General features: G+C 33.7%; 1 protein-coding gene across 1 annotated transcript in view; it reads left to right on the top strand.

The window, feature by feature from the left end:
• The window catches only part of form3 (FH2 domain-containing protein formin 3), a 189,878-nt gene that overhangs the window by 1,640 nt on the left and 163,612 nt on the right, over positions 1 to 24,626 (top strand). The window contains exon 2 of the mRNA XM_089640082.1: positions 4,542 to 4,811. The gene's annotated coding sequence lies outside the window, so the exon portion shown is untranslated. The remainder of the gene's footprint in view (positions 1 to 4,541; positions 4,812 to 24,626) is intronic.

Raw genomic sequence — 24,626 nt, 5'->3', positions numbered from 1 at the left:
CTCAGTACATACATAACCTGCATATAATTCAAAATGGAATCACAAAGACCACACCAAATGCACAAATGTACCAAATGTACATCGAATATAATCATACTACCTGTTGAAACTTTTCTAAAATAAAACATTCCAAGTTATAAAATCACGCCTCTGACAAAGAAATTACATTTATTTGTAACACAGCTTTAGAACATCCTTCCCCCAGATATAAAACTAATTGAAATGTTTAATGAAAACAAATCAATAACCAAAATCTGGCTGAGAGAGGTCCATGAAAATATCTTTAAAAAACACAAAAACGACATAGAACACAAATAAAATAGTTTTATAGATATTTTTTTATGGGGTAATGATTACACATCTGCCCTTATGATGGACACTGCAATGCTGTCCGAAACGTTGGCTAAAGAATGAGGTAGCGAAACATGGCATAATACCCCAAAAACAAATCACTATAATACGTTTGGCCGTGAAAATCTCAAATCATACCAAATAAAATAGAATTAAATAACTTTAGACCGCTTCAGCACAAGACACTCTAGAGTGGACATGAGAAGACTAAGAAATACATTACTATATTTAAATTCACTAAAATGATTTATATTTACAATTTTTTATATATTCGCTTAAATAAATTTAAAAAAACGTGGTTTTAAAAGGTGATGGTGAAATGTTAATGACTGTTTTTAACTTTTGCCCGTTCCAAATCAAAAACAACGAATCCTTGAAACTTGGTTCATAAGCAAACGCACTTATTTGCATACTTCTAATAATTTCATCAAACTTCAGTAAACATTTGTTCAGATAATAAAAATTTACATAGATAAACCTACTTTTCAATGTGAAATTATATTCGACCTTGTTTATATCAGTACTGTTGAGATGTTAAACGTTAAACGTGCGAATTTATTTGCGCGATACATCTTCAACTATCAATTATATTGATTGGTTAGAACTATAATACCTTGAAACCAGTCATCTTTTATCATCAAGTTTAATGACCAATAATAGGATTGTTGAGCCCGACTTATGACTTTAATTGATTAATTTAGGCATTACAATCAATTATGGCGGAAAGAGCTACTTACATACATTTTTAATTGATTTATAAAACATTATCGCCCTAGTGAAAAACCATTATTCATCGAAACGTTTTTTTACTATGCCGCAGCCAAGTGGGGGAGTAGGTAGTTCGCAAAATAACTATCCTCCTTATATTAGCTTAAATACTTGGTATATCATTTTAGTATTTTACATATTTCTGCGCAAATATATAAGTTACAATTAATATTTGACTAAATAATTGGGATTTCTATAGTTTAAAAGCCCATAAGACAAAAAAATGTATGGGGTCGTCGGAAGATCCACTTGGTTACAGACGTTTTGTTTGGCATCTTGGCCTGTCAAGAGTTAATGGCTTTAAACGTGTTTAGTGACCGGATCGGAATAGTGAGGAATTTTACAACTTTCCCCTTTCTCATCTCCTTCCCTTTTCCATTCACTTTACCCTCAAACATACTCTAATGGGGTATTATCACAAACTATGAATACCGTTAAAAATGCGTAGAAGATTTAAAATTAATTTTTATTATCCTGATCATTGTACTAAAAGTATATAATTTTAATATTTTATTTTTGAAATAACTTAATGAGTAAAACCTCAAATTGAATCGTCCTAGATGTGACCGTTTCTTTTTCTGATTTTCATCATACATAATTGTCGATTTAAAAATCGCACATTGTGAAACAGTTTCAACTGGCTACAACATCATTATGACATAGAGCCGACACTGGCTGGTAAGGCGGCTGTCACCAAATTGCCCGGCGTGACGTTCGTTATAGAAAATTTATTCGTCAAAATAAAAAATGAATTTAAAATAACTTCACCATCGTAATTTTTTTCGAGAGTTCAAAAAAACTGTAAAAATACCCTTTTGGGGATGCCATAGTTCCACCGGCTCCCAACAGTCCCCACTCTTATCTTATGTGGTATTCACAAAATAAAATTATCTGAATTTAATAAAGGGCTGATGTATCGGAGGTGGCTTAACAATGAGATTTTTATTGAAATTTAGAATGAATGATTTATGTAGTTTTTTTCTTAAATCCTCTTTGTTATACACCGTGTTCCACGCTCATACCGCAAAACTTTCGGGGGTAAAATTCATAATAACATAAGAAAAAAATCCCAAAGAAGTTTTTTAAACAAAGCATTTCTAATTACTAAAAAAATGTCTGGTAAGCGCGCTCCCTCTATAACATTCGCATTTACATATCTCCCTTTCAAACCATCTTTGAACGCTTACTACAGAGTTTAAACTCAATTTCGTTCACATAATTTGAAAGTTAACTGACGGTTACAGATAAATACCATTTTAAAATTTGTATTGCCATTCCATAACTTATTTAAAAAAAGATTTCGATTGCGATCAAAAAGTAAAAAAAAAACTGAATGTCATAGCAATCCTTCATAAAAAAATAAAGCATTATGCAAGAGGCTCATTGTCATTGCTTCATTACGAACAGTGTTTCATTAGGATCATAGTTTTTGCTAAGATATTTTAGTGAGCAGTTGAATTGAGATTATTGGACACTTCATGAAAGATCGTTTCACTCTAATGACTTATCTATTGTTCTTTATTTCTGTTGCAATTTTATATTTTAAAAATGTACCGGGGAATACTAAGCAACGATAAATATTGTAACAGACTGTTTGAAACTGATCAGTAAAAGATTTTGTTAGATAAATATTATAGTCTAAATCAGTGGTTCTCAAGATGTTTAGACCCCCACGGGGGCGCTGGAAATGGGAGATATCCACAGGGGGGCGGTTGTGGCGTAAGGAGGCATTGAAGGGCAATAAGTTGACAGCGAGGTCAATAAAAGGGCACTGCAAAAATTGGGTTCGCTAAAATATTTGTCTTATTTTTAATATCCGAATGTTTCAACGTACCAACTTTTCTGACAAAATATTACAAAGGGTCGATTTTAAGTCAAAAGGCCTTAAAAAAATAATTGTTTATGTTCACGTTTTGTTCATTTTGAAAATTTGCTTTATATTTTCACTGACAATTTATTATCATTAGCAAAAAACGCGGTATAATTTGGGGGCGATTGAGAATATTACGAAAACTTTAGAAATCTCTAGTTTATAAAAAACTGAAGACTTGCGAAGTCACGTGAAAAATCGCGGATAATTTAAATTTTCTACAAAACACTTACAATTTGGAAAAGCACAATCAAAATAATATTCTGTTAAAAATATTATACTATAGGTAGGGACTTTTTCGCTTTTCTGTATTCTCCAAACGAACACATAAAGTTTAAAAAAATATGAAACTAGAATTCAAAGCAAATATTTGGCAAAATAGTTCATTGAACCGGAGTTACACACGCACAGAGTCACAACCGACATAAGTATTATGTTAAAACTAAACATAAACAAATAATTATATACATTACATGTCCCTTTTGACGACTTCCACATTCAATTAAATCTGATGAAAACATCTGATTCTTACCAACTTAAATAGATATATGATTCTTACCAATTTTAACAGATAATAGATACATGATTTTTACCAACTTTAATAGATAATAGATATCAGATTCTTACCAACTTTAATAGATAAAAGATATCTGATTCTTACCAACTTTAATAGATAATAGATATCAGATTCTTACCAACTTTAATAGATAATAGATATCAGATTCTTACCAACTTTAATTGATAATATGTAGATATATGATTCTTACCAACTTTAACAGATAATAGATATCTGATTCTTACCAACTTTAATAGATAATAAGTAAATGATTCTTACTAATTTTAATAGAAATAAATATCACATTTAAATAAGACATTTAACTCTTTGTCCACATTTCCTTAAAACGTTACTCGATATAAAATAATATAAAATGTTAACCACTTGGTAAGCATGTTAATATTACTGATTATTCGTGTGATGAATATAGAATGCTGGTAATTTATTCAAAGTCATAAATACTAAGTAGGTTTTACGACGTTTTTTACCTTCTGAAGGTAAATCATCTATTTTCGTATATTGCATTAGCCGCTGTTATAAAATATTGTATCAATATACGAGATGCTGAGTGACAGATAGGTACTCTCAGTATCGCCTCGGTGAAAGATCACCGATCAAAGTTTGTGACCAGAACCGAATGGCCAGGTACTTCCCCACTCTGCTCTTTCACATTATCCTTCCCATCCCCACTATATTCAGCATCGTAACATACCCCAATTTGGATTCCATAATCTCATTGGCTCCCACGGTTGGGAGCAGTTGGGACTGGCGTGCGGTAATATTTTTTTAAATTTTGAAACTGTTCAGTGTTCACTGAACCAAGTCGTTTTAGGAGATGCCGTAGAAATCGCGACATTTTAAGCGTAATCAAATTTAACTAGAGTGTGATTCATTATCGAAAAACCGAATTATCGTATATCCACCAACGCGCGCACCGCCATGTTAATACAACCAACCTGATCCTTATATAATATAACATACTTGTGTTCTCCTTAGATCCTGTTTAGGATGTGAATGGATTAACCGATGGAGGTAACATGACAGACACAATAATACGTGATACAGTTGAAACTAAAACACTAACAACGAAAAACGAAAACGAACTTTGATCATACGATTCTGAAAAAGCTGAGGGAAAAAAAACTTTCATCAACTATAAATAATACTAAGTGGAAACTATCAGGATTTGTGTTCCTGGCAGTTCTCGACAGATGAGTGGCTGAGATCGATCACCTAAATAAGAAGAATTGAAATATATAATTTCATGTAAGTTTTTTACTCATATTTTTTAATCTTCATATTAAGGACGGATTGTTTCATATATTTTGAACGATTCGTCAAATTTTAAAGTTAAAATTCAAGTTCTGTGAAAGCTCTGTTATTATTTCATCATGCGCAGGTTGTTTCACAGTACTTGGGTAATGACAGAACTTGAACTTTGAAATATTATGATTTCTTCAAATTCTGTGAAACAATCAGTCCTAATCATGACAAACCAGAACATTGAAAAAAAACAAACAAATAACATACCTAACCTAAACTAAACTTACCTAAAGTAACTTAACCTAACCAATTATTTTATCATCTTCTGTTTCTCGCTGTTCTGTTTTTTCCCGTTATCATATTATTATTTGTACCATAAATGATGCAGTAATTACTCTGGAACGCTGAGTTCTAGCATCGTGAAATGTGCGCTGCTTTTTATGTATCGAATTTTGAGGTCAACACTGTTTTTAGCCCTGTTTTAAACCTAACCTAACCAATTATTTTATCATCTTCTGTTTCTCGCTGTTCTGTTTTTTCCCGTTATCATATTATTATTTGTACTATAAATGCTGCAGTAAATATTCTGGAACGCTGAGTTCTAGCATCGTGAAATGTGCGTTGCTTTTATGTTTCGAATTTTGAGGTCAACACTTCTGTTTTTAGCCCGTAACGTCGATTACATCATAGGCTTAAATATTCGCTAATTTGTCAAAAAAATTTATTAGGAAGAAAAAAGGTCAGTAAGGTCACATATAACTCTGGTGTTTTTGAGTGATTTTTCTTTTGAGTTTCTAACATTTTGTATTTTCATCTCGAAATGTAATTTTTGTCATGAGCTATTGGAACTTTGGAATATTACAGTTTAAAATGCATGAAAAGACGCCATGCTGATTATTTTTAATGCTTAGTAATTGTGTTTAATTCAGAAATAAATATTATACAAATATGTACATACTTAATTCATAGGATTATTAATAATTCTTGGTCTACGTGTACAACCATTTTTTCTTTATAAGGATGGCTTAGTCAGTCACATAGAACAGTTGCGAAACAGATTTTTTTTATAAATGACTGTGACATAAAATATCGTAATTATGGTTTTTAATATTTATAGGAATCTGCTGACGGCCAATTGAATAGAGGCTATGGAAAAAAATGGCACTGTAATTTTTTTCTGCAAATATCATAGATAAAAGAAACAAGGGAGATGGGCTATGAACGATTATTAAGTGTCGTCAACATCGATCACCTCAAATTTCAAGACTGCAGCGCTCGCTGTTTCGCTGCTTCAGACAAATTACTAGATTTTCTGCTCTATAGAAAAATAATTATTGAATTAAAAAATTATTATATAAATGTAATCCAGTTAAAAACGGTATTGCAGGTTTCCTGATAAACTTTTCGTAAATTCCAAATAAATCGGAACACGTGTTCATGCACCTACATTTGCCTTGATAATATATAATGACGAAACACGTTTTCCGGCATCGTGATAATTTGTTCTATTTTACTAAAAGTTTATCATGAAACCTATTAATTCATTCGTTAAGGGCCTGCAATCCCGTTTTTAATCGGATTACCAATAATTTTAAAAGGTTCTTAATAAATTAGTAATGCCTATTTTTCTCCTTGCAGATAAAAATGTTCTTCTATTTTTCTATCATTTGAATTTCAATATTATTTTAAGTTTGTTATAAATTCATCAATGTTTTGATATATAATTACGCCAAGTCACCATTAGCTAATATTTTCAAATTAATAATGAATTTAAATGAATACCACATTCTTAATATAATTTTGGACCAAAATTTACATAAATCTGATTAACTTATGATCTGCCGAAGAGTTTTGCATAGTAAAATTAATATAAATAATATTCCGCAAGATGACCATTCAATAAAGAACGTTTTATCCGTTTTAGCTACGTGACTATATCGGAGTAAGCCTGTGCTGCAACGTTTATCTAAGGACGAAACTAATGACTTTGAAAACCATTATTTAAAATTAATTCCCATAAACTTTTTTCGCATTACATCAGGATATTTTAATGACGAAATTAAATCATGAAATAATATCTACAGATTTATTCCATGTAACATATATTTAAACAATATTTTATCACTAGTTGACGCTCGTGAAAAATCACTACTTATATATAACATGATTAAAACCAGAGATAAACCACTCAGCTGAACGATATTTTTGAGCTTTTTGTATGATACTAATTGGTCCTCTATTTAACCATAGATATACCAATATATAGATACAATTCTCATTCGGAGCCTACTTATTGGTCTAAAATATTTAAAAATAAACAAGTTTGAAATGTCATGGATAATGAAACACTAAGTTACATGTTAAGCATTTTTTCATCATTTCATTCATGAATTCAGCGAGACATTAAATTATAGATACAGGTTATAAATCATTTATTAATAAGGAAGAACGATAAAATTCTACCTAGCATGATGTAATCACGATCCAGTACGGCCTCTAGTTTATTCCATAGACTTTCAGAGTTTTTCATTTGTGAATATAGATAAGCAACAATATTCACGGTTCCAATTTTCGATCGGAGTTATACCCCCCTGCCGAGATGTCTATGAAACTGAGTTTTTATTCTATGGAATAAAAAATGGCAAAACATTTTAAAATTAGAATATTTTTGTTGTGTTTTGAATTCTTTAATATAATAATAATGATTTATTGTCTTCTTTTCTTAGTAACATATAGAGATAATGATATCCTCAATGGGATCTCCCGTGCTGAGGATTTCATTTACATATTATAATTTAATTTATAAATTAATATTAAAACAATGTAACATATGAATTTAATTATAAACAGATATCATGTAGTATAATTTTTTTTATAATAATTTTAAAATAAGTAAGATAGTGTTTTTTTGTATAGTTCAGTTTTGTAGATTCAGTATATTTTCTATTTCAGATCTCCCTATATTAAGTGTGAAAAATTCTATATTAAATCTATGAAAGGTCAATTATGGTAAAAACAGGACAAGAAGCCATATTTCATGTTTAATTTAGTTTTTCAGCCGGAAAAGTACCTAACCGAAATAAGTGGGTGAACTAACAAATAATTTATAATTCTAAGCATTTTTTCAATCTTACTCAACTCCACCAAACAGTTTTTATTTTTAAAGTCTTGTAGTATTCTCTTTTCTAAATAATGTCGGAATTGAGGCTATGATTGAGACGTATAAAGACGTATTTTTCCCATTTTCTTCATTGTTGACAGCTGTGGTCGTATGAAGTACAGATCTTTATGTTGTATTCCGTATAATGCACTATTATTTAGTATAATGTTTCACTTAACCTGATCGAAGACCAGTTTCCAGTTCTTACTTATCTGAGAAGATCAGACAAGAGAAGGCTTTGGCCCTAATCTTATCTGGTCTCATATCAAACCACATAAATGGATAAAAAAGATTAACAATAATTTGCTGCCATGCAGAGAAATTACATGTCAAGTTTCGAGTTCGACACATCTTGAATTACGTACTAAAGTTATGTTATGATCGATACTGCTTGTAAATATTGTATAAACGTGTTGGGTTTACAAGCTGCCAAAAATAAAACTCGTATTGACCAAATTAATAAGATCCCTAAATGTAATTAAAATTAGGGATCTCTCTCGCTATCACTCGCCGAAAAAACAAACAAGATCCTGAAACAGAAACAAGCCGAATACCAAAAACAAATACATTTAAAAAAAAACAAGATCCTAAAATAGCAATATGGTTCGGAGAGCCATCAACAAGATCCTTAACCCCTTGGGTATTTTTGTGTACAATACGATGCAAGCTAAGACGAATTCATAAAAGTCGCTCTATCTCATTTTATGTTACGGTGAGATATATATATATATATATATATATATATATATATACATATATATATGATTTAAGCAGTGTTAGAAAGAGACAACACAAAGCTTTGTATTTGCATCTAAAAGTTAACCAGACACTTTTTGACACAAAAATTTGTAATATATTCCAAAAAACGTGGACCGTAAATTTTGCAAGCTTGCGAAAGATTTTTCAAAGTGAAGTGACCTTTATAATACTTTTAAGGAATTAAATATTTTTTTTAGTTTCGTATAAAATAGTATTTCTACAGTTTACAAAAAGAATTCTCTTTTGAAATCAGAATTTTAATATTTTAATTGTATAATATTATTGATTTCTGAAAAATTATTTCATGTAGATATATATTTAAAAACAGCGAAAATATTTGAAAATTCATGTCCAGCGGGAATATTTCTAAATAAATCCAAAATCTCAAAATACCGAGGGGTTAACAGCAGAAGTTCCGAAAGCCACTTGCTCAAGTAACTGAGAAATTTCTCATTGGAACATGAATGTAAGTACTTACCTTTATAGATTTAATAAGTTAACTTCAAAGACCTAATAAATTCCGTGTGCAACAATCAATTGATCGATCTCTGTCCCCGAGGTTCTAGAACGTTTCTGGTCAGGTTATCAGAATTACATTAACTCTCTATTCTTGTAGAAATTACTTACATTCTTACATATTAAATAAAGTATAAGAGGTGCACGAAAGAAAGCCAATGTCAACAGAATAGCGGTGCTGTCCCTCTACCGGTTATTGAAATCATTTTCATAGAGAAGGGCAGCCAGAAATTCCTATTATCTTCCAGTATTCTTGGTTAACCTCGTAAGGAAGGCTTTCAAACAGAGCCTGTAGCTGGGATACAGGAACATTTGTCAATTTCGACAGTGATTAACTTATTTTAACTTCAAAGCAGGAAATATGTTTATGTTTCAGTATATTATAGTCTATTGGATTTTGCTTTTTTTCACATACGGTGAGCTACAATGACTATTTTCACCTCCTAACTTAATTTCAATATGTGCTATACATTTTTTTTAAATCTATGTTCCCGTCAAAATAACACAACATGATCAATATTTATTATAAAAGTAAGGGTACAATGTGCGTGTCGCTAAAACTCAGAAACGAGTACGGGTACGATCAAGGGTCGTAGGGTCGTAAGGGTCGTTGACGGCCGGCATAGTCCAGTGGTAACGCATTGGACTGCCATTCCGAAGGTCGCGGGTTCGAACCCGGCGTGCGCAAATAAATTTTATTTGATTAATTTGTGTTATTTCACAATTAATTAATTAAAATAATATATAGTATATTTGCGGCACGTTCCAGAGTGGAAGATACTACCAGTATCGCCCTGGTGTAAGACCACCATTCAGAATTGAAACGTTGCTCCAAATGGCTTTGGCCGTGTTTAGTGACTAGATCTGAATAGCCAGGTACTTCCCCACCTTCCTCTTTCCCTTCCCCACTTACCTTCAGCCTCACATCATCCCCCAATTGGGGATGCCATAGTCTCACTGGCTCCAGACGGGAGCAGTTGGGACTCTTGTGAGGTATTCACTATAAAAAAAATAATAAAAAAGGGTTATCATTATATGGTGTGGTAGCCCTCTATCCCCCATCCACGAAGAAGGATCCCGTTTTTACCTGAAGGGAGTGCTTTTAAAGATAAGGGCTGGAAGTTTCGCCATCTAGAAATTTCTAGAACAATCTAGAGCATTCGAGAGTATTCGAGAGCATTTCACAACATTCCAGAACATTCGAAAACATTCTGAAATATTGTGGAATGTTCGGGAATAGTCTGGAACGTTCGGGAACATCACGGAACATCCTAGATCATAGTGAACTAAAAACGGGATTACAAGCCGTTTCCTGATAAACTTTTAGTAAATTCGTAATCGTGACAATACATTGGTATCTCTAAAGTATAAAACAATGTATCCTATGAGTTTGATAAGGTTTTATCTATAATTTAGAGAATTTCTTCCTAAAGGTTTATATATATATAATACATGGATATTATATTTATTAAAAGTACACGTCAAGCTAGTCATAAATATTTTTTAATATTGAATATGTTTTTTTTTTCAAGACTAGAACATTTGTATTTTGGATATGTGCCGTAACTGTACACTTAGGACGGGTTGTTTCGGAGAATTTGAACAATTCATCAAATTTCAACGTTCATTTCCGGGTTCTGTGAAATTCCTATTCAAGTTCTGTTATTATATCATTATAGGCTAGTTGCTTGACAACACTGAAATAAAAACAGAACTTGAAAAAATATTTCACAGAACTTGAAAATGAACTTTGAAATTTGATGAATTGTTCAAATTCTCCGAAACAACCCGTCCTTAGTTTTAAATGTTAATAGTTGATAATAATGAATAATATATGGGGAAAATATTTTCTCTATTTGAATAGTTTCGTTTCATAAAAAACATTAATTTGTTACTTTTAACACGTTTTTACAGACAGCTGCATTTTATATGGCAACTTCAGGGACAGACAGGTCCAGCCTGATTACAGTGATTATCATTTATCAATATTAAAATTCCCAACCTACTCTCGTAAATATTTAGAGGAATAGTAATAATTACTGAAACTACATAAATAACATTCAAAGAATGAAATATAAAAACAGAGAGAAAAGGAAACAATAGGTGACACTAGGGCCCGAATTCCGAATCATTCATTTACATTTACAATAGGTGACACTGGGGCCCGAATTCCGAATCATCCACCTACAATTGCAATAGGTGACACTGGGGCCCGAATTCCGAATCATCCACCTACAATTAAAATAGGTGTCACTGGGGCCCGAATTTCGAATCATCCACCTAAAATTACAATAGGTATCACTGGGGCCCGAATTTCGAATCATCCACTTACAATTACAATAGGTGACACTGGGGTCCGAATTTTGAATCATCCACCTACAATTACAATAGGTGTCACTGGGGCCCGAATTTCGAATCATCCACTTACAATTACAATAGGTGACACTGGGGCCCGAATTTCAAATCATCCACTTACAATTACAATAGGTGACACTGGGGCCCGAATTTCGAATCATCCACTTACAATTACAATAGGTGACACTGGGGCCCGAATTCCGAATCATCCACCTACAATTGCAATAGGTGACACTGGGGCCCGAATTCCGAATCATCCATTTACAATTACAATAGGTGACACTGGGGCCCGAATTACGAATCATCCACTTACAATTACAATAGGTGACACTGGGGCCCGAATTCCGAATCATCCAATTACAATTACAATGGTGTCATAATAATTTATATTCTACTTTTAACACTTCAAGCCACGCACGGTAGGATATTACTAGCCACAAACTTCATATTCCATTAGCAGTTTGTCTCAAATATTTATACTTGATTCCATGGATAAAATCCTAAAAATTATGCCTGTGTATGTTTACCAATTGGCGAAATTTTTTTGATATTGAATTATTGATATATTTTTATTGTACAAAAGGCATACAAAGTAACAGTTTTATTTCTAATTCCTTAAACAAACGGAGTGTGTTTTCTAAATATTCACTATCTTAAAATTCTAAACGTTTTGAGTCAAAATGTGTCGGCAAGTTTTTAAGGAACTTTTTTCATGTTTGATATAAATTTTCATTACTTAGAAATATATATTTTTTAATTCAAATACAAACACCTGAAAAATAATGTTTGTTTTTACCATAAATAGTTTTAATAATAATAAATATATAGCACATTCAAAATACGTACCATGAGACACTAAGGACGGGTTATTTCGGAGAATCTGAACAATTCTTAAAATTTCAAATTTAATTTTCAAGTTCTGTGAAAGAATTTTTCAAGTTCTGTTATTATTTCAGTTTTGTCAAGCAACTAGCCTATAATGATATAATTACAGAACTTTCACAGAAGCTGAAAATGAACGTTGAAATTTGATGAATTGTTCAAATTCTCCAAAATAACCCTCCCAAGTACATAGAAAACAAATGTTTAAGGCTATTTTTGGCCTGAAGGGTTTTATTTGAAAAATTTGATGGAATGCCTAATGAAAACCTGGAGACAATTCAGTGCAGCGTGCTTTATGGTTGGGCTCATTGGTTTGTGTTTAGCATAACAGCTTCGACTATCTATCTAGCTATAATCAGTACATGGGATTGAACGGCTTCGCAGAATTATGATATTGGATAATAGCAGTGCATTCCATTTGGATTGTGTCACCACAGACCAGAGACTGAGTTGTCGTGGACTACTGAAAGTATTCAACGTATTCATGTCCTGGGGCAAGTGGAATGCATGAAGGGGTGTTTCGACTGTTAAATATTATGTAAATACAAACCGTGTAACCGTGACAAGTTAGTGAGTGTTGAGGTATGTGTACGGCATCCGGAGATCGTGAATATCTTGTATATTCGGTGAAGGGAGGTTGAAAAAGTTTGGACTTTTTTGATATGTCAGTTAGTTGGTTAGTTTGTTGTTCCTATGCGTTATAGCCTGGCGCTTTGTCTTACTGTACTTGGGCAGTAATACTCTTGAGTGGTGTGAACACAAAATTTGGTTTCAAAGTCATGTGATGACATATGATGATGTGATGACATTTCAAAGGCATGTGATGACATAAATTATAAATATAACAATTTTGCGAATGGATAAGTTCGCATGCGGTCAAACTATGACAATGTTCCATATGATCAAGTGTAATTCTTGTCAAAAGTGAAGTAATCCAATTGGTTTTCAATTTAATGATTGACATCCAGGAACTTTGGAAGAAAATTCCTCGAAATATGATAACAGAAGAAAATTTGCATTATCAGAAACATTACGAATCTAACCACCCAATCTAACCACAGTAGATATAAATAATGAGTTGATATCAAGTATTTACCAATGATCGAAATAATGATTTCTTTCTCGTGATTCCACAAACATGTGACTACACCTTAACCACACCACAAACATCTACAATCATCTGATTAGTCACACCTACAAAAATAATTATAACTAAATGCCTTAGCGGTTAGGCAGAACCAATAATAGAATTCCAGTAACTCCTTCGCTATTAAGAATCGCTCAGCGATTGCAGCAATCCGTTTCAACAAACCGTCAATCTGGAACAAGTTAAATATGCAAACGCCTGGAAACTGCGTCCAGAGACGTATCTGTGGTTGAATCAATTATGGAATTGAACCCAGTTTTTGACCAGGGGTAAACTGAAGACAAAGGGCTAATAATAGGCTAAGTAATAAGCTTCCTAAAATCTTTTTGTGTCAAATAATAAATATAATTGATTTCAACCGAACACAGCTGCGGGTGCAATACTATGTCTGCCTTATAAATTTAATACATAAGAGTAACCTAAAAATAATGAATCAACATAACAAAACACAGTATCTAATACAACAACAGAAAATAATTAGTGCATATTGTACATTCACTTTCACTACGGTGGCTCGAGGGAATTCTCCATCTGTGATGTAGGGGCGCGCTGTGCCACTGGGCGACAGCCTGGACGAGGGTGTTTTTTTTTTTTTTACTAAAAGTAACCGTTCCGAAGAGTTTTAGTATACAAAAATATTTCTTGGATTCAGAGCTGCTGTAATTGAAAACCCTTTAGAAGTTCTATTTTTCTTGACATTTTAATGTAGTAAGTTACACGTCAATTAGTGATTCACGAAACATAGAAAAATGATACATGTTTTCCAAGATGGCGGCTTTTCCAAGTTTCTTCGAGGGGTTTTGACGCCATACCGTTTATCTTCAATTTTACTTTCACTAACTTTGTCTCATTTTCGGAACATTGGTCAGATGTGAAAATTCCTATTTGTCCAATCCGCCCCTGTTTTAGTTCTGCAGTGGCTCGTGAGGGGTTATGTGGGAGGCGAGTAACTGGTGTCTGGTGCCTGGTGCCCGGTGCCTGGTGTCCGGTGTCTGGGTCTGGCCCTGTTGCTCGGGCCTGTAGAAGTGCAACGTTGCGTCATTGCTAATGGCGCTTGAATTGTTTTCAATTAGTTCAATAACTTATTGTACAATACTGTTTATAAGTTCGCTTCTCCGGGTTTCTTTAGAGTACTTAGATTAGCAGAAAGCGCCTTTAAAAATACGGATATTAATATTTAACAAAATTACTGGTGGATAGATTTATTAATGTTAGATCAAAATTAAAACAAATAAATTTAATATAATGTGCTACTTTATAAATGTTGAACTAAGAATTTCTTTTTTCCTAGTCCAACAATTCCTTAAAATTAGAGTAAACAGTGGAAATCAGACTACAGAGTCAAACGGTAGTTAAGTGGCATGTTAGGAAAACGAAGATGGACAACGTGCATGATCCAGCCATTCGGCCACTTGACTGGGCTGACCCGGGAGTATTAGGATATGAATCAGCTCCCAACCAAACCAAAAAATAATAGAAATGGGAGATGGGCCATGAAACATTAATGACAAATAGAAAAAAAAGGCAAATATGATATGGAAGCCTGCTGACTGTCGCCGAACTACCACCAATGGAAGTTATGCATGTGATGTGTAGTTAAAAAAGACAGAACGCTGGAACAGAATGATGGAGTTCTCAGCATAGGACTATAATAACACTTCACCACCACCATCTGATTTGGCTTCGGGCATTCTTAAAATGCTAAGTAGCTTTTGTTCGCTGTATTTATCTTTATGGGGCGCTATTTTGGATCGAATGACCGATTTGATCGGCTTTAGCAAGGGACCTACATCCCAGAATTTACATAAGTATTTTAAATCAATCGAATGAATGCACACCAATAAACAATGCTCCGTGGTCGAGCCGTTTTAACATCGTTGAATACTAATTCAGAGGTTGCGGGTTCGATTACCGCGTGCGCAAGTAAAGTTTATTTCATCAATATGATGTGCTATTCCTCATTTAATTAATATACAATAGTATAGAATATAGAATATTTGAAACACGATCCATTGTGAAAGACACTCTCAGTATCCAGAGCAGTCCGCTTCGGGCGCCGAATTGCCAAGACGCCAAGGAGCCAAGGAGCTAAGGAGCCAAGATAATATCTAACACTTGCAACAATTTTTCTAATAAACTAAAATGAAAAAAGGCCAACATGATGTAAAGATATGCGATCTATACCGATTTAATGTTTATTTATCTTTGACGACTATACAGACGATCTTAGGAATGCAGGACACCTTTCTTACTAGACAATAAGTGACATGTTATCTTGTATATTCCAACTATTTTTTTAATCTTATACACGGTGTCCGGAAACTTGTAGTACCAGCGGGAAATTGATGAGTCTACTTCCTAGAACACTGAAAAAAAAACATTGAAAATAAAATCTTTTTCAAATTTTTCGGTATATGAAGGGTTAAATAATCTTTGGAGCCGGTTCTACAGTAAGATGGGTCTTTAACAGTTGATATTAATCGCCTAGCTATTGATTATTTTCAAGTTTGAAAAAAATTCAAAATTCAAAAAAATATTTATTGCTTAAAAATACAGAGTACAAAGGGTATATCTTATAGGTTACATTATATTTCTTCCAGCTAACCCAAACAAATACACATTATAGTACATAACCCAACAATTACATGTTAACAAATGTATGTAAATAAAAAAAAACAGAGGTATTTAATTTATGTAAGGTATTCATTTAAGGTGTAGTGACATTTGTTTAAAAGAAATGTTTTTAGTGATGATTTAAATTTAAGTATTTCGGTTATTTGTTTGATGCTACGTGGAAGGTTGTTATATACTTTAATGGCCATGTAGTGTGGTCCTTTTTTAAATATAGTTTTGTTTGCTTTTTGGATTAATAAGTTTTCTAAGAACCTTGTAGCGTGTTTATGTGTTGAGTTTTTTTGTGGGAACTTTTCTGGAGATGATCGAAATAACAGGCATAACTCCATTAGATATAGGTCCGTCACTGTCAGAAGTTTGAGATTTTAAAAAATTGGTCTACATGAATCCCGGTGATAGTTTGTAATTTTTCGTAGTCACCTCTTTTGGATGATAAAAACATCTTTGGCGTTTACTGAGTTTCCCCAAAAAACTATTCCGTATTTTATCTTTGAGTATACGTATCCATAGTATGCGGTGATTACTGACTCGATGTTTAACATATTTTAAGGGTGCCTAGAACTAAAGAAAAGATACTGATTTTTGCTACAACTTTAGATACATATTCTTTCCAGTTTATATTTGCATCTAGTTGACGACAAAACAAAAGTCGACTTCGGGCTCTATTTACTCGAAAACGAAAGCTCACATAAAAAAGTTACACCTCAAATGTGATGTAGATTACCATATGATAACTACCATTTTCAGGACACCGTGTATAGGGCCGGAATTAAAGTTGCTGTTTATTGTTAGTTGCTAATTATTCAATCAATGAGTCGGCAACTTGCCGATAACCGCCGATATTGCCCTTGCACAAGCCATGGTTTATAGACCAATCATGGGTGTTCACACCAATGTCGTTTTACCATTAATACTTATCAAATTCCACCGTAAGTGGTTAGTTTTGCGTTTTTTTTAGCGGCCAATCTACAATTTAATTACGCTATTACCATTTAAGCCCAAGGTAATTGATAATATGTATATTGGTAGGTTCCATAAGCAGTGACGTGCACACGTCAAACTAATTTCATTAAAAAAATGTTTGTAAATTTGACTACATAGTTAATAGAAACAATAGAGATGTAACATGAACTCCATTAATGTAAAAATGCACTGACAAAAGTGCAAATCGCATCAAGGCACAGTGGTGCCACGCTTTTGTTTCTACCTCACAGCACACGCTTAACTTTCAGTAGTCAATGCAGTTTATCGGTATCTCTTTGTTTCTATTATCTATAGTGTATTTTTAAAGTAATACAGTTATGATTTGATAACATTAAGGTAGGCACTGATTTTATTTTTTTCACGAATTAAGGAGTATTATTTATTTAACGCCCAGAGGGCTTTTACATGTAGGTGGTACGATTTTAATGACAGTTTTGAAACATAAGAAAGAAATAATAAAAATAAAATTACATTAAAAAATAATGTATGCAAGAAACAAAATTAAAAATAACAAGAACATAAATTTAAAAATACAGCGATTTGACTAGTTTACAAAAATATAACTTCCATTTAGGAATAATGTTGAAATAAGTCTTTTACGTAATCCACAAAATTCGCAAAGTTAATATTAAATATATCGACATCACCTAAGTATTGGTTTCCCATAGTGTGAAACCGGTATATTGGTGAGTTCGCAATGTAATTGCGCTTATGTGTGTTGCAGTGGAATAGTGTATTTTGTCGTGTTGTTATTGTAGATATTCGTAAGTTTATGAGTTGCAGAAGTTCGCAACAGTCGAATTTAGAGTTTAGAATCTCGAATAAAAAAGTTAAGTCGTTTATTTACGCTTGTCTTCCAATGTGTGTATTTTTAGAGTATTTAATAAGAAATGATATTGTAAGTCTTCTAGTGGGATATTTATGATTATGATGTAAATATAACTTTAAACCTGGAAAATATAATAAAGACAGAAAAAACTCACGGAGCGCCCTGCCACAATGCGTTTTAGCAAACCAATTGCTGTAAAAAGCTATTTGTTTGGGTGTGGTAATTATTGGCCATGGACAGATACTTTAGCCTGAGGATTTGAGCAAGTACTTATCAAGCATAGAAAAAAACAGATTCTTATAAAATTTTGGTACGCGTTACACCGATCATCGTGATTTTTTTCTTTGTTCCGGGAAGTTAGCAATAGTTAACTTACATATTTTTTTAAAGTTTTTATTTTCATTTCTAAGTAATTCGACTCAAGGAAAACTTGGAAATTGGGTAGCATAAAAAAATTAAGCGGAATTACATCAATGAATAGTTTAGTTAGGCATCACGTTTTATTTTGCTAAACGGATACGGAGTTATAGTTCGACTATTAGGTATGTAGCTGTGTTGCGCTTCTTCCTTCATCTTTTGCTCTGATGATGGACACTGCATTGTCCGAAATGTTGACTCAAGAAGGAGGATGAATCTCAACGTGGCTATAGAAATCTGACCACGTAGTGGTAACCGGTTAAACATAACATGTCAAAGTCCAGCTGGTCATCAAAATAAACACAACAAGATAACTTAACATGATAAAAGAGTAGGTTAGGTTCGTTGAGTTTGGATTATGTTATATGTTACGCTGCCAGTACACGTTATGCCAACGTAAACATGACCGCTTGTCGTATATTGGTTGTTGCTTGGCCGCCAACGTTGGCCGACCAATCGATTAGTGTCGGGTTTTCGTGCACTGATCAAAGGAACGTGGCGCCAACTCGCCAAGAGCATTCTCACGTTGGCTTCATCCGTCATAGTCAGCATCCGCCATCTTATTTTGCGCCATTTTTTGGTCACTGTGTCTTTAATGTAATAATGAAACGTACTGTACAAAGACATTGCCGTGGCACATCCATCTTAATCAAAAGCGCATTCACCCAGAAAAATTAGCACGGTTTTTTTTATTAAAATAATGTTAAAATGTGACTGCTTGTCCATTTCCTAATGAAATATTAGTCGTTCATAATATATCTGAACACATGTTCACGCAGGTGTGCTTGCCCGGATAAGTGTAACGGACGAGATGCGAAAATATAATTATGTATTTTGGAGAACACGTGTTCCGAATTCCTCATAACATATTAGTGCTTTACTGATAGTTTGTTATGAAATTAGTCAAATCATTCGTTATAGGCCTCTAGTCCCGTTTTTAACAGGAAAACGAATAATTTGACCAGATTTTTAATAAAATAACGAAATTTCATATCAGCAAATTTTCTCCGTGCAGTTTTAGATTTAGGTTAGGTTGGGTTAGGTCTGATGTTTGTTTGTTCTTTATTTTCCTACACATTTCTTTAATGTTCTGTTTTGTCGTCGAAACGATTGTGTTAATTTTAAATCATATGGGATTTTGGTAGAAAGTATGAAACATTGCAGAATTTTAAAATCGGACTGCCCAGGATTCTACTGTGCCAATTTCCTTATCTTGTATTACCGTTTGTATAGACCTTTGCTAATGGGACTATTTATTTATTTGCTATCTCTGCTTTCGCCGTGAAATCCTCGCTAGTGTACCAACGAGCATAGTTCGGGTAAGCGTTAACCTTTCGTTATCTCAATTAGCGGACACGGGTAAACAAACTTCCTTTCTCGGCTAGGTTAAGTAGGAACCAACATTCTTGCATAATATAGTCAACAAAAGAATGGTAAAAATTTAAAAATGGAACTAAAAGAAATCATTACCATGAAAACTTTGATTTGACTTAGAACCAAATATATATACAGTAATACACAGTTTCTTTGTTTTTATTTGGTCGCTTAAAATTAGGCGAAAATCGACCACTCGCACCTAAAGTCGCATAGGACACTAGGTTTGTTTTCGTGTGCTTGAAAAAAGTTGCCTTTCATTTGTTTCAGGCTTCAAGCGAAAGTAGACCTAGACGTCTCTCTGTTTGCATAGAATTCAAGTTCAATTTTGCGTGTAAAAACGTGAAACTCGAGTCAGTGTAAGTTTGTATGAAAATGTTTACTAATTTTTTCGTTCGGGATAATTTGTCGACAAAAATTTGAGTAGCATCTAGCGGCGGAAACTGGAAGCGCTCGCGGCGCTATACGAAAGGGCGCATTACTCTCTCCGGCCGCCAGGTTCGCCCGACAAGCAAAAAATTGATTAAATCGGGAGAGCTTCGCGAAGTCACGTGATCAATCAAAAACTACGCGGTATGCTTTTTTATAAAATCTACACGCTCAACTTGATGATTGCAATCCGTAGCATATACGCCGTCCGCCTTTAATATTATCGAAAAAAATCATCCTCCGAAGGTTAAGGAACGTTATTCGACCGTCCCACAAATGGCGTTCGGTTCAAAATGTGTCACAGTAACCGGCCAAACTTTTGACATTTGCTATTTTAACAAAAAATGCCAACAATCGGGCTTTTGGTTAGTCAGAGATAATAGCCGATCGTAGACAAGCAGCGAAATGTTGTGAATTCAAAGAAACAATAAAAACTGTGTAGGTACTTACTTGGCAGTATATTTTTAAAAATCGATAATGCTTTTGAACGAAATAAAATAAAGTTCGGTAAAAAATAATTTGACACGGATACCGTCGCCCCGTAGTGAAAAACTACATCAATAGCGTTACCCAAATTTTTAATTTCTACCAGGAGCGCAGAAATTGGAAAAGGTTAGCCTGGGAGCCATTCATATTTAAAGTTTTCATGTGTTTATTTTTTTACGAGTAGGGGTCTAATTGCGTTATGTAAATATTTTTTCGGTAAATTTTTAATAGTAGGTGCAGGTACCTACACAGATGGAATTCAAAGAAACAATAAAATATGTGTAGGTACTTACTTTGGCAGTATATATTTTTTTAAATCGATAGTGCTTTTGAACGAAATAAAATAAAGTTTGGTAAAAATAATTTGACACGGATACCGTCGCCCCGTAGTGAAAAACTACATCAATAGCGTCACGCAAATTTATAAATTGTACCAAGTAGTAGTAGCAGCAGTAGGAGTAGTAGTAGTAGTTGTAGGAGTAGGAGTAGGAGTAGGAGTAGGAGTAGGAGTAGGAGTAGGAGTAGGCGTAGGAGTAGGAGTAGGAGTAGGAGTAGGAGTAGGAGTAGGAGTAGGAGTAGGAGTAGGAGTAGGAGTGGGAGTAGGCGTAGGAGTAGGAGTAGGAGTAGGAGTAGGAGTAGGAGTAGGAGTAGGAGTAGGATTAGGAGTAGGAGTAGGAGTTGTAGTTGTAGTTGTAGTAGTGGTACCGTCGCCCCGTAGTGAAAAACTACATCAATAGCGTCACGCAAATTTATAAATTGTACCCAGAGCGCAGAAGTTATATAGGGTGAAGCGGTGTTATTGTTTTGTAAAATAAACATTTTTTAATCAAAAATTTTTCCAGTTTGAGTGTTTGTAATAAATTTGAGAGGCGGGCATGGGTACCGTCGCCCCGGGAGCCATTCATATTTTAAGTTTTTGTCTCTTTATTTTTTAACGAGTAGGTGCCTAATTGCGTTATGAATATATTTTATTGGTAATTTTTTTTTTAAATATATTAAGTTTGAAGATTTTTTTTTATATAATTTTTTCCAATAAAAGTTTTACATTTTACATGTTTGTAGAGCGATGTTTTTTTCCAAAATAAAACTCGCTGGGACTTTTGAAGAATGTCGATGAGAAAAACCGTACATACGATATGGGTATCAAATTACGCGTCTCGACTTACAGAATCCGAATGGCTCGGTGAAAAAATGATCGGTAAGCTCCTTGGCTCTTTTTTTTCTCAAAATATTCATTTCTTTCTAAACAAAAATATATTTTAATACATTTGTGGTCACACATTCATTGCTTCATTCACATGCAAGCATACATTTTCGTGTTAATTGAGCAATTTTTTTTTCCAAAATAACAACTTTTGAAGAATGTTGGTGACAAAAACCGTACATACGATATGGGTATCAAATTACGCGTCTCGACTTACAGAATCCGAATGGCTCGGTGAAAAAATGATCGGTAAGCTCCTTGGCTCTTTTTTTTCTCAAAATATTCATTTCTTAATAAAACAAAAATATATTTTAATACATTTGTGGTCACACATTCATTGCTTCATTCACATGCAAGCATACATTTTCGTGTTAATTGAGCAATTTTTTTTTCCAAAATAACAACTTTTGAAGAATGTTGGTGACAAAAACCGTACATACGATATGGGTATCAAATTACGCGTCTCGACTCACAGAATCCGAATGGCTCGGTGAAAAAATGATCGGTAAGCTCCTTGGCTCTTTTTTTTCTCAAAATATTCATTTCTTTCTAAACAAAAATATATTTTAATACATTTGTGGTCACACATTCATTGCTTCATTCACATGCAAGCATACATATTTTTCGTGTTAATTGAGCAATTTTTTTTTCCAAAATAACAACTTTTGAAGAATGTTGGTGACAAAAACCGTACATACGATATGGATATCAAATTACGCGTCTCGACCTACACAACACGAATGGCTCGGTGAAAAAATGATCAGTAAGCTCCTTGGCTCTTTTTTTTCTCAAAATATCCATTTCTTTTTTTAAATTTTGTAGTCCCACACTCTTCGTCTCATCTACATTCAAACATCAGATCGCTTATCACATTTACCCATCAGTTGCCTGCAACGGGCAAAAAGCTAGTATACATATATTAATACTCAGTTTCTTTGTTTTATTTGGTCGCTTAAAATTAGGCGAAAATCGACCACTTGAACCTTCAAGTCGCTCACACTCTAGGTTCATTTTCGTGTGCTTGAAAAAAGTTGCCTTTCATTTGTTTCAGGCTTCAAGCGAAAGTAGACCGAGACGCCTCTCTGTTTGCATAGAATTCAAGTTCAATTTTGCGTGTAAAAACGTGAAACTCGAGTCAGTGTAAGTTTGTATGAAAATGTTTACTAATTTTTTTGTTCGGGATAATTTGTCGACAAAAATTTGAGTAGCATCTAGCGGCGGAAACTGGAAGCGCTCGCGGCGCTATACGAAAGGGCGCATTTCTCTCTCCGGCCGCCAGGTTCGCCCGACAAGCAAAAAAATTATTTAATCGGGAGAGCTTCGCGAAGTCACGTGGTCTAGCGAAAACTACGCGGTATGCTTTTTTATAAAATCTACACGCTCAACTTGATGATTGCAATCCGCAGCAAATACGCCGTCCGCCTTTAATATTATCGAAAAAATTCATCCTCCGAAGGTTAAGGAACGTTATTCGGCCGTCCCACAGATGGCGTTCGGTTCAAAATGTGTCACAGTAACCGGCCAAAGTTTTGACATTTGCTATTTTAACAAAAAATGCCAACAATCGGGCTTTTGGTTAGTCAGAGATAATAGCCGATCGTAGACAAGCAGCGAAATGTTGTGAATTCAAAGAAACAATAAAAACTGTGTAGGTACTTACTTGGCAGTATATTTTTAAAAATCGATAGTGCTTTTGAACGAAATAAAATAAAGTTTGGTAAAAATAATTTGGCACGTGTACCGTCGCCCCGTAGTGAAAAACTACATCAATAGCGTCACGCAAATTTATAAATTGTACCCAGAGCGCAGAAGTTATATAGGGTGAAGCGGTGTTATTGTTTTGTAAAATAAACATTATTTTAATCAAAAGTTTTTGCAGTTTGCGTGTTTTTAATAATCATTAAATTTGAGAGGCAGGCATGGGTACCGTCGCCCCGGGAGCTATTCTTATATTAAGTGCTTATCTCTTTATTTTTTAAATTTTGAATTTTGTCAGTGACGAAAATCACTACCGAGTCACAGTGACAAGTTACATTTTTATTCTTATGTCGACATCCCTAGCTAGGGACGCTAACTTTAATTGCAATATCTATGGTTTTGAACTTTCTTTCGATTTCAGATTTTTGACTGTTAGAGCTGTGTTTTACGCATTGTCTGAAATTTTTTATTGATTTTACTGAATAATTATGAATGAAAGTTCGCAAAGTAGTGTTTCGGGGAGTGAGTTGATAGATCAGGGTAAGTGTGCTATAAATGCTCAGTGTGAAAGGCGAAATTTGCGAAAATGCTGTGTTCCCACACAAATTTGTGAAATATCTTCTGAATGCATCGGCGATAGGAAAATTATTGATATGGATGTTGTGCCAGATGATCTTGATAAGAAAGAGGAATTAGCTATTGATCAAATGGGAGAATGTATCGCCGATACCAGTTCTAGAGGGTCGGAAAATAGGCGGGAAAATGAAAATATGAAAATGTTTGGTAATGAAAAATTCAAAGCGAATGAAAGTAAATTAAATACAGGAGAAAAAAAACTAACTTTAAATCAAATAGCATATCAAAAGAAAAAAGCAAAGAATGAAAGTAAAAAACAGGCTGAAAATGTTCAGAAAAGCATTATTGTGGAAGAAGAACGCAAAAAT

This window comes from Hesperophylax consimilis, chromosome 15 (assembly GCF_061612785.1).
Source record: "Hesperophylax consimilis isolate HC1 chromosome 15, BYU_Hcon_1.0, whole genome shotgun sequence".
NCBI classification, from domain to species: domain Eukaryota; kingdom Metazoa; phylum Arthropoda; class Insecta; order Trichoptera; family Limnephilidae; genus Hesperophylax; species Hesperophylax consimilis.
Note: the sequence above shows the minus strand (reverse complement) of the source record. Positions and strands in the feature narration are given on the sequence as shown.